The 12,190-nt window shown below is 33.0% G+C and overlaps 2 protein-coding genes across 2 annotated transcripts in view; both read right to left on the reverse strand.

Annotated features, from left to right (window-relative positions):
- LOC127723898 (sodium-dependent organic anion transporter-like) overlaps positions 1-6,461 on the reverse strand; it is a 106,261-nt gene extending 99,800 nt beyond the window's left edge. The window contains exon 1 of the mRNA XM_052230614.1: positions 6,392-6,461. The gene's annotated coding sequence lies outside the window, so the exon portion shown is untranslated. The remainder of the gene's footprint in view (positions 1-6,391) is intronic.
- Positions 1-12,190, reverse strand: part of LOC127723372 (ileal sodium/bile acid cotransporter-like) — an 88,347-nt gene that overhangs the window by 43,893 nt on the left and 32,264 nt on the right. The gene's annotated exons all lie outside the window — the stretch shown is intronic.

Genomic DNA, 12,190 nt, shown 5'->3' on the forward strand with positions numbered 1-12,190 from the left:
TAGTCTAGTTAAGCTTTGTGGTGTGTTTGATACAATATGAAGCGAACGGTTAACGTCGACTCCAAATTTTAAGACTTGCATTGGCCTTAAGCAGATTTTCATACATTCATTTACATTTGTTTGATTTCGGAGTGCAAAACAAAACTTTGAAAACAAAATATATGTAGGGGTCAAGAATGGGAATGACGGATTGTATGGCCACAAGTCCAAATATAAACATTAAATTATTATTAGTAGAATATGTTTAATAGTCAAATAACTCAGTTTGCCTCTCCACAAGTCCAGCACACGTACAATTCAACAATTTGATTTGATTCATGTCTTGGATGTCTATATAAAGTTCCAACAACCCTTAATATATTTTAACGTCTGGTGGCGTGTCCGACATAAACTTGACATTATGAAATTTTTCAATATTTAGTTTTTTTGCGTTTTCTTTTTTCCCTGTGCGGTTTTGTATTATTTTGTGTCTCCTATATGGCGTAACAATTGGTAGAAGGTTCGCATAAATCTTATCACATAAATTAACACAGTTTTGAGGAAAAATCCAATTCCAAGTTGCTGTCAATTCTTGGAAGAAGGTTGTCTTGCTGCGCATCGTTTTAATGTTCAAAGAATACCACTTTTCAAGAGCCGTATGTGATTCGTATTGTCGACTACTATCTGGGTATGAATGCCATGAATGGACAAAAGGACGAAAGAACGGACGGGTGGATCCATCCACCCATCACTATGTACCGTCCAATTTAGAAAGCGGAGTGTATAGTGAATATGAGGCAAAACAAAATGAAGAAAATCGAAAAAAAAAAAAAAAATTGCCCGACATATAATTTAGCAGGCTTTGCAAGAGGTGAACATGACTATTCCATTTTCAAGCTATCCTCCTTATCCAAAGATAAAAAAATTAACTTCTCCATATGAAATTTTAACGCCACTTTCAACAATATCTCAATTTAATCGTGCTGATCTGTTTTGTTGGTGGAGGAATCCGTGGATACCAAGAATAAAAACTTCCGACCCTTCACCGAAACGTAAATTTAACATGCTTGAATAAGGACCAAAATGTAGTAATCTTTTTAAAATTTAGATCGATAACATATTTTGTCCGAAAAAACTAATTGACAAAAGTTGATAGAAAGAAAAAAACGTCAGTTAAAATGTGAATTAGAATAATTAATTCACACATTTTAGCGTTTTTTTTAGGTATTTTTCCTTTTCAGTATTACATTAAATTAAAATAAATAGATATTAAAATTGAATACGCCTTTGTTTCATTCTTTTATGTTTTTTACTTGTCAAGTACACATATTTCTAGTTTTTTTTTATTAGATTTTTTAAGCTACACATTTCTCTATTCTAGAAAATGATGTAAAAATAATGAGATGTGGTATGATTGTCAAAGTAGATAACTATCTACCAGATACAAAATAACGTAATGTGTGCAATTATAGGTCACCGTATGACCCCAACAAGGAGCAAAACTCATCCCGCACAAAAGCTATGAAGGCCCCGACATGAAAAGTATATATTAAATAATTTTCAAATAAAGGAACATTTTGAACAAAAATTGATGTATAGTAAAACAACAGTGCACACGCTGTTATGTCTCGCCTGCTTTACTGATAATTGATTTTATTTTGATAGTCCTAAATATAAAGCTTTACTACAAGTATCACATAACGTTAACATGATCCCAGAAAATGAGGCCAAGGTCAGATAAACCTAACAGGAAATACATGAACACCTTACAATCATTCCATACACCAAATATAGTTGACCTATTGCTTATAGTTTCTAAGAAACAAACTTAACCAAGAAAATTTTAAATAGACCAATGAACCATGAGAACGAGACCAAGGTCAGATGAACCATGCCAGACAGACACGTACACCTTACAATCAATCCATACACCAAATATAGTAGACCTATTGCTTATAGTATCTGATATATGGACTTGACCACGAAAACTTAACCTTGTTCACTGATCCATAAAATGGGGTCGAGGTCAGATTAAAACTGTCTGACAGGCATGAGGACCTTGCAAGGTACGCACATACTAAATATAGTTATCCTATTACTCATAATAAGAGAGAAATTAACATTACAAAAAATCTTAACTTTTTTTTCAAGTAGTCACTGAACCATGAAAATGAGGTTAATTAAGGACAATGGACATATGACAGACGGAAATTTCATAGCATAAGGCATCTATATACAAAGTATGAAGCATCCAGGTCTTCCACCTTCTAAAATAAAAAGCTTTTAAGTAGTTTGTTAACGCCGCCGCCGCCGTCGCCGCGGGATCACTATCCCTATGTCGAGCTTTCTGCGACAGAAGTCGCAGGCTCGAGAAAAATCGGATTCGAATGTGATTTGATTGCAGTGTTTTTTGTATTCATTTATTTTGATCACTTTACAGATTTTCCTTGTAGTCATTCAACAAATTAGAAAGAAATGGGTCAACAACGGTCTTAAACTTAATCGATCACTACTATGAAACAATGCAATTTTATGATAATATTGATAATAATTAAAAACCAATTGTTCAGAGAACAATTGAAGGTCTTTCCACCCATAAAGATCTATTTTGATATAGAACTATAACAATTCGGTTTAAAATATCATATCCAGCGTCAAATGATAGCTTATTGTACACTGATTCCAAAAATATATGGTTTCTATACATTTTTTTTCTAAATAAGTGAAATAAATTGTTACTTCCGGTTTGAAAAATGTCACTTCTGGGTTTTTTTTTATAGTTTACTTGATACTGATTCCAAAAATATATGGTTTAATATACTTTTACATTAAATAAGTACAAAAAAATAGCTACTTTCGGTTTGCACATGGTCACTTCCGGTTGGCTTATCCATGTTCAAGTGACTTGCAACGTAATGCAAAAAGTCCCATGGCTTTAACATGTATACATATGAGGTAAAAGCAAAGGTCAATATCTAGAACGTCAAATTTACCTTTGACCCTGAGCTCAATTTCAAGTTCATAAACCAAGGGCTTCAAATCAAAAGACTATAGGTCTAAATTATATATGGTTAATGAATTATATCACTATATGCCTAATTTTTAATATAAGAGGGGAGAAAACTCAAATTTAATGTTAGTGTACCCTTTTAACCAAAATTTATGTGTTACGACATGTCGCAACTTACAATTTAGTAAAAATATGTTGTCGATATCTTATACGGTTTTTGAAAAGAATTGAAAATAAGCCAAAACTTAAAATATGACCTCGACCTCTGACCTTGACCTTATTTTCTTTTTTTTGGACCAAGGACCTGAAATCAAAAGATCCTAGGTCTCTATCACTTATGGTTTACGAGATAGAAATGCATATCACTTATATCAAATGCATAAGGGGAAATAACTCTCATATGGATTGTTCGTATGGCTTCGGTCAAAATTGGACAAATCATGCGAAGGATATAACGAGCAATTTTATAAAATAAATTTGTCGCTTTCTTATACGGTTACGGAGGAGATGCAGTCACAAGGAAAATAGTGTTCGGGAAGATAAGTCCTTCAAGAAAAGTATTCGGTTACGCAGGGTAAATTTCAAAGGCGCATAAACTGTTCAATATCATATACCAAACATCTAAGCGACATCTTGCGAAACAAAATTTATACGCAAGAAATAAAAGTGGCGGAAGAAGAAAAAAAAAAAAAAATCAGAACAAATACAATAGGTCTTTCCACCGAAAAGTGGAAAGACCTAATAATGTTGTTTTGCTGGATCCTCCTCGGTGTATTGCGGAATAAATTGTTATCATTTTATTGTTCAAAAATCATCTCAGCATTATTAAACAAACCCATACAGGTAGTTTTAATGAATGATAAGCTGTGCTTTTTGAGATGGTCCCCACAATAGCCTGTAGTGGGATTGGTATTTAACATCAGCGTCAAAATCGTATTGACTTTTCTAACACGTCTAATATACAGTCCTTTTACAGTGGAAGTCGACTTTTTTACCCTTCATCCCGAACCACTTTATATATGCATGAAAAATTTGCCACTGGAAGTTAGCCAAACAGCTCACCAGTCCATTCAAGTAAATTAAGTAAAGATAGACACGGCCCGAGTGTGAATGACATTCAGGGGGGATTGACTCTTAGGCTTCTTCTTTACATTAAGAATAAGCTGGAAAAAGAAACATTTTAAGAGATTCTGAAATCATACAAAATTCAAATCCTTGGTCAAATTAAAATTTGTAATAGAAGATATTTTAAAATTCGGAACCATTAAACAGTTTTAATAATAATACTTACCTTACGTATGAAAAGTTTATCGACAAATTAAAAACGAAAAATGTCACACGTTAAAAATCCATTACTGCTGAATTCGTTTTTCATGACCAGGAAATACATATTATGTTTTCAAATTTATTATACTACAAATGTATATTGTACTATAAGACGCCGAAGGTGACTTGTTGCACCCTTTGAACTAGACGTGTCGCATTGTCATTCATTTAGATAGTTTGCACCTATTATTCAAATGTCTAATTCGATTTTTCACCTGTTACAAAAACAGGATACGTCATTTATTACATTTACTTACAATAACATATATGATAAAGTTGTGTCGTCAAAATCGTTGACTTTCTTTCCTTCATTTTTCTCACTTTAGCAATGACGGAGCTTGATACTTATAACTTTAATGCACAGCAAAAAAAAGATAGTTATATTTAAATTTCCCGATTCTTTTATAACTAGTACCGACTACGAGGATGAAATGTGGTACAGAAATATGAATACCAGGAAATTTCCAGTCCGTTAAAAAAATCCATGCGGAAGGGGGTATCCCATTGTGCTGTGCGCAATATATATTCAGGTCGAGTCCTGTTAGAAGGGGCGTTAAACGTAATGCCTCATGTAGACAGAATGTCACAGTTTCTTACCCTTTGAAGAACCAATACAACATGGTAGGTTGTCTGTTTTCCCTCCCCAGCATATACCCTGTTTAAGGTGCCAAACTACCAATTCAAAATACCTATATATATTGCGGTATACCATCTTTTCCTCAAGTTTATTGTTTTTTGTTTAGTAATAATTTAATAATAAGTTCTGTTTTGTTACATCTTGTGATCCGTTTATTTGGCAATCGCCAATGGCAGTCAGCAGGGTTTAAGAACACCAGTTGTTCGACCTGCTAGTCAAATGCGTTTTGTTAAAATGTACTTTTTTACTCATTTGGTCTTTTGGAAAATGATGTTTGTGCTGTATTTGGACCCCTATACAAATATATATATAGAAGTCTATAAAAAAGACCAACCACCAAATTTAATATATATCGGTCGTCTAGGATAGACGATACTGCGCAGATAAGGAAAAAATTATATAAGTCTAAAGATTTGCACAACGGTACTAATATAAGATGGTAATATACGAAGCTGATGTTATAAAATCGTGTTGACAAATATATCGGGTTAACAAATAGCCTTCGTCAGTGTCAATAATTTTAACAATACTGATTGTATGTGTAAAATAGCTCAGTAATACAGGTAAGTTTTGGTCTATTGATTTAATCCAAAATCTTGAACATCATAATATAAAACAAAACTCGATACTCAAATATACGTGACTGTGTATATTTACATCCCAAAACGAGTGAAAAATAAAACTGCTAGTATTTCTTATTGATGCCGTTTGGATGATGTACATTTAGTTCCTTTATCCAAAAACTTTCCCGAACCTGTCGCTGGGCATCACTCCAGCGGATGTTCTGTTCAATCACTAGGATTTTCATGCGTTTAAAGTCATCAAATTGTGACCCAATTGTGTGAAATGCTGAGCAACTGGGAGAAGTGGCTTCTTCGAGGTACCACTCCTATGGCCATTGAGGCGTTTGTGGAAAGGCTGCTTTGACTCTAAGATTTCAACTCACTCAGGCAAAGTTGACATTAAAAGTAATGTCCTTTTCTCGTTTTGGTCATACAACTTCTAACGTTTCTACGTATTTACATATCCCTGGCTCGATAAAGGTTGATACACAAAAGAGCCCCGGATGCACAAAGTTCATAAAGTTTAATTTACATTTACAACCTGATACAATGTTATTGTTGATATGTCCTCATTTTTAACCTTTCTAAGAATGAAAGTTATGCCACAAGTAAGAAAAAAATAAATTAAAACAGCACTTTATAAATTCCATGCGTCCGAAGCGATTATCTCGATTTACCTACAACAGGAACGCCCGAAGCCGAATATTTGAAAGCCAAGGATGTATAAGGACCGAAACAGTTGAAGAGCTAAATGACCATTAAGAACATACAAAAAAGGCAAAATCCATCTAAGGTTATACCATTCTCTCAATTTGTTTTGCCAATATACCGGTTTGTAAGTACAAATATAGTTAAACAGATAGTTTAATTACTTACCTTTCTGAATAAATCTGTAAATGAACAGATTTTGACAACAAATCAAACGTCAATAAATTTACAAAAGTCATGTAAGGATTACAAATGAGGTAAAATTACGTAACAGGTAATGAACCATCCACTTCATTTGAAATTTGGTGGATAGTTTTCTCATTGGCAATCATACCACATCTCCTTATTTTTATAATGAGGCCAATAGGGATGATATGTGACTAGCCACGTGATTTCCATGCTTGTGGAGGTACTTGACCTAAAATTGGCTTATATCATATTTATCTAGTACATACTGAAAGACAACATGCTATCAAGTTATTATGACAGATTTGTTGAAATACTAATGTGCTGGGTCTTTTTCATATCGACATATGGAGTATTGATTTAACTTTTTGATTAACAAATACATAAATTTATAAAGTACACATCTATTTTTTATTTTCTTTTAAGCTTATACAGTTTGACAGTTTAATGATGCATGTTTTAACTAGACATAGCATGCGAAGCGTAACAGTTTAAGACGTATTGTCCTAAGTGACACCTAAAATATGCATTAGATATGCTACATGTATTATAATGATGCAATTTTAATGATTTTAACTACATGTTTGAAAACTATATAGAGCAGATAATATTGAATTTTAAACACACATGTAACCAAAGTAATGCGGTATGGTATACCGTTTCTCAAATACTTCGAAACGACAACTAAACACCATTCAATTAAGTCTTAAGGGAGTTGAAGGAACTATCTGAAAACAAGCTTAAATTTGATTTTTTTTTATTTATTTTCAATTTATATAGTATTTATCAAGTAAATTATATTTTAAATCTACCATACTAACAACTCTTACGACTTCTTTTGACCTCTATGATAAATGTCTAATATTGATTTGAAAATTGAACAAAGAGTTGCTCTTCAACATCATAAATTCGATTGCTACATAACTTTCTCGATCTCAGGCAAATATCTATAATATTGCGCGTTTAAACCTCATATTTAATTTCTACATTAAGACATCATTATAACACTCTTACGACAAAATACATATTCCTGTTTAAATAAACTTCCTGATCGTCTTAAAGATACCTGCATTCGTCTGGAAACTTAAATGCCTTACACGTTTAAGAAGGCAATAGCGTTGAAAAGTATATATAACGGGAGACAGCCTTACGTTTAGAAGTAGTTGCCGTTTGTTGCTGTATATCATATTTGTTTTTCTTTTATTGTTTTGTAAATAAATCAGGCCGTTAGTTTTTTGTTTGAATTGTTGTGCACTTGACATTGTTGGGCCTTTTATAGCTTGATTTACGGTATGGGTTTTGCTCATTGTTGATGCTCATTGTTGAAGCCCCGTACGGTGACCTATAGTTACGAACTTCTACGTCATTTGTATTCTCGTGGAGAATTGTCTAATTAGCAATCATACTAAATCTACTAATTTTTATACCTGTAACACACCAATCAAAAGAATACGGAAGAAAAGGGTGTTTTACTAAACTTTTCATGTTTTAGACAAACAATTTAAAAAGTAAAATATACAGATTGTTTCAACTTTGGTTAGTTCCTTTCTTTAAGCTTAAAACTTTGAATTATATGTCATATTTAAAGCTGAAAAGCATCCAGACTTTATATTCAGTATAGAAATAAACTTGTTTGTTTACAAAATTTACGTGATGTTGATATTTAACGGCGTTTGTCTCACAATGAGTGTCATGGTGGGTCACAATTATTTGCAAAGGTGCACTACAGAGGTGCAATCATCTTTTCATACTTTTGGTCATCGTTTTTTGGATTTTGTAGTTGAAATGATACATGATACACAGAGAGCAAAACAAAACAAACAACTCATGAAAAAAAAACGACACGTTATAAATGTTATTCGTCCGAAGTGCTTTTCTGGATTTACCTTCATCAGAAACGCTCATAACCGAATATTTGAAAGCCAAGGATTTATAAAAAACCGAAACAGTTGAAGAGCTTTATTACCAAAAAGGAAGGTATTTCAGAAATGCTGACCAAAAGAGTAGCCTTGTATAAAGAAATATGGTCAGCTAGACTTCTAACTTAAGATCTAACAGTTAGACCCAACTAAATGGAGTGTTTGTTTGGATATATACATACGCAGCCACGTCCAGTCTGCATGGGGGCATTAAATCCGATTTCTTGCGTTTGTTACATTGTCACGTTCTCTCCACGTTAGAAATTCTTACAACTCTTTGAGAGCCCAAAAGGTGTCCGGCTGTAAAACTAAGTTGCAACATTTTCATTTCAATATAATCTTTTTTTCCAGGAGCAGTAAAGTTTTCAATGCATTTATCAACGTCCGCCCACTATGCAAAACTTACTTGTATGATGTATTGTTTAATTTGTTATTGTCCCAAATATGTATGTGTATGTTTACTTGTTTTTGTTAATATGTCTTTTTGATTGAGTTAAGTCATTTAAATTGATATTTTATAGTGTGTCTTTCTATGTTGTAATGTTCCACTAATATTTCAGGTTAGGGTGAAGGTTGGCGCCTGTTAAAACGTTTAAACCCGCTTCATTCGCTTGCACCTGTCCTAAGTCAGGAACCTGCCTTAGTAAGTCTACGTGTCATCGTACGTTCATCGTAATTAAATCGTAGGTTTTACAGCCGTTTCACAAAGCCGTCGTAAGTTAAGATGAGCGTAAATAATACTTAAAATCCTGGCGTAACTTACTACAGCTATACCCAATCGTATCTCGATAGTAGTTTTTTCCGCGAATATGAATTAAACCATATCTAAGATGGCTTTATTCTCGATCAAGATGCCGCAAATGTTAGATAAGAAGAATCTTCAATATTAGAACCACAGTTTCTTCATTTGATCATTTTGAAAATGAAATGGATATTATATCCAGATACAGACTGGATAGACACAGTATCAATGAAATAACATTGGCAACAGAACCATATATAAAACATGATACGAATAGGTCCTATGCACTTACTCCTGAAACTCAGGTTTTATTAGCTTTGCGCTACTCACTGGTTCTCCGGTTAAGCGCCCATTTTATGACGCTGATTTGTCCCACCGTAACAAAGCAAAACTAACGACTTCGAGTTATATACCCGTAGCTTGTTATACTTATATCTGAGATTTTTATATTTCTTTATTATCTATATTTTTAATTTTATGTTTTATAAATGACGGAGTAATCGAAATGTAATCTCCGTGGAATGTAATCTCCGTTTACGTTTTGGTGAAGAGTGCTTTTCTTTCACGTCCGCACTTCTATCGAGTATGGCATGCCAAATAAACATTTTAGATAATAATTACCGATGGGGAATATATAAATTACAGATCATTAACTTTCATTGTAATTCAGACGACATAAGAAGACACCATGTGACAATTTTAATTAGTCAATTGTTTTAGTGTAACAGAGTTGCTTTTTTTCTTAGATCTACAAAAAAACACAAAAAAAAAAAGAACTGGATGTTTTTATATCAATATTAATGCAAGTAAATAATTTTAACCCGTTTTCAATATTAAAGATCTGAAACTTTTATTATAAATATAAATTTGAAACAGAATTTAATACGATTAAACATTTATGCAAGTAGTCATAAAAATTGCTCTGCCTAATGAGTTTAATAAATCATATTGCACAGGGAGAGAATCTTTTAAATACTTTCTTTCATTAAAAATGAAATTACGACGTCGGCTGAGAGGACATGGTATGTATTGTCCGTTACATTTATTAACAACAACTTGTACAAATATTCTTTTCGAAAATAAAAACAGTTAAAAAGAACAAACAAAACTATCCGTCACAATGATATATGAGGGTCTGGATTAGGGGGAAAAAAGGGGGGGGGGGGGGGGGTGGGGGTTTTATATTTCTGTATTCTGTAATACTTTTGACCATTTTTCTCTATTCAGTAAGAAATATGCTCATTCTGTAAATTCTTGTGTTCAGATCGTGCATATTGTTGTATCATGATTTTAACATGATATATCTTTCTGTCTGTATCAACGACATATGTATGACGACACTACTTGTGACCCCTCATCCCTGAATCTGTCACTGTACTGCATAAATGATACCATTTATCAATTTTGATTAATATCTGATTAAAACAAAACACGGGGAAAAGCTATTTTAATTTCTTTGTAATAATTTGGATATCTGGAATAATAAGCAGTAGATAAGATGACATTAGGTATATTTGATCATACATGTATTTGGTTTGTAATATGAGGTACTAGTACTGCAATCTAATTAAAGTACCGGTAGTAAATCGTAAAAAGTAGATTTAAGAGATATCTGAAATCTATTAACAACACCTTGTACAAATATTCTTTTCGAAAATAAAAACAGTTAAATAGAACAAACAAATCTATCCATCACAATGATATATTAGGGTCTGGATTAGGGGAAACGAAGGGGGTGGGGGTTTACCTTTCTGTATTCTGTAATTCGTTTGGCCATTTTTCTCTATTCAGTAAGAAATAGGCTTATTCTGTAAATTCTTGTGTTCAGACCGTGCATATGAATATTTCCTGTTGTATCATGATTTTGACATGTCTGTATCAACGACATATAAATATTTGAATCTACATTTTAAATTGATACAAAAAATCAAAATTCTCTGCTCTATAGATTTTCATAAATGGAGTCTAAAATATATCTATGATAAATGCACCGTATCAAATGCATATATGAGAACAACTACTAATAAACTGCTACGCGTCGCATACTTTGTATAGAGACATACATCATTAATCTAAGTTAAAAGACAAATTAAAAAAAAAGGAATTCTAAAAGCTTTCTTTGACAAATTTTATACTAACTTCGTTTTAACAAGTTGAAATTACATTTTCTAAAATAGAGCTAAGAACTGTTTGTAATGTGGTAAATTTAATTCGTTTGAAATTTTTTTCAAATACGCTGTTGAAGATTACTAAGCGCCAATAAAATACAATAATTTTGTATTTTATAAATTGGTGTCTTCGATAATGAAAAATTCGTCATCGAACAGTCTCATTATCATGTCGGTATTCGAAATGACTCGTTTCATTGTTATTACAAAAAATAGGCCATAATAACATGACAGAGTTTGTTTTTGCTTCAGAATGTTCTAGATAAATATACAAAAAGCAAATTTTAGACAATGTACCCTCATAAGCCTGGAAGTGGCTAGTCACATATAGTTAACGGCGTTTTTCTCACAATGAGGTTCTACTGTCACGTATTCGGTGTAGTGACTTATGGGTATCGTACTAGAGTTTACCCCTGGATATTGGAAATTACACCGTCTCTTAGATATCGATCTTTAATTTGTTAATTTGGCCTCTGTCACCAACCAGCAATGTGTTGCTCATACCTTATGTGTCTAGTAGCAATCAGTGCTAACCTATGCACTATCCAAAACTTTGCTGTATTCTACCTATGCACTACTATCCTGTGCACCGCTATCCTGTGCACTATCTGACCTGATCCGCCTGTGCACTGCTTCACCAGTGCACGTATTTACCCGTGCACTTTTACCGCACAGTCGCCTATGCACCTATTACCCGGTGCGTATGTACAACTTTTAATACCCCTGCAACCTTATTCAGGTACGCAGATAGATTCTTATTCAGAATCTATTTAATCTTTTATAAAGTGTAAATAATTATATAATTACCTTTTTGCTTCTTTGAGACGTCTGGACTATCCATTAGGCGACCCTTATTCTGACAGCGCATCAGGTTTTATACTAGGTTTTTGACCATACCATTTACTTTGGACGATACCAAATGTCTTATTCTTATGAGTGTTTATAGAATACC

Source organism: Mytilus californianus, unplaced genomic scaffold (assembly GCF_021869535.1).
Source record: "Mytilus californianus isolate M0D057914Y unplaced genomic scaffold, xbMytCali1.0.p SCAF_13, whole genome shotgun sequence".
Classification (NCBI taxonomy): domain Eukaryota; kingdom Metazoa; phylum Mollusca; class Bivalvia; order Mytilida; family Mytilidae; genus Mytilus; species Mytilus californianus.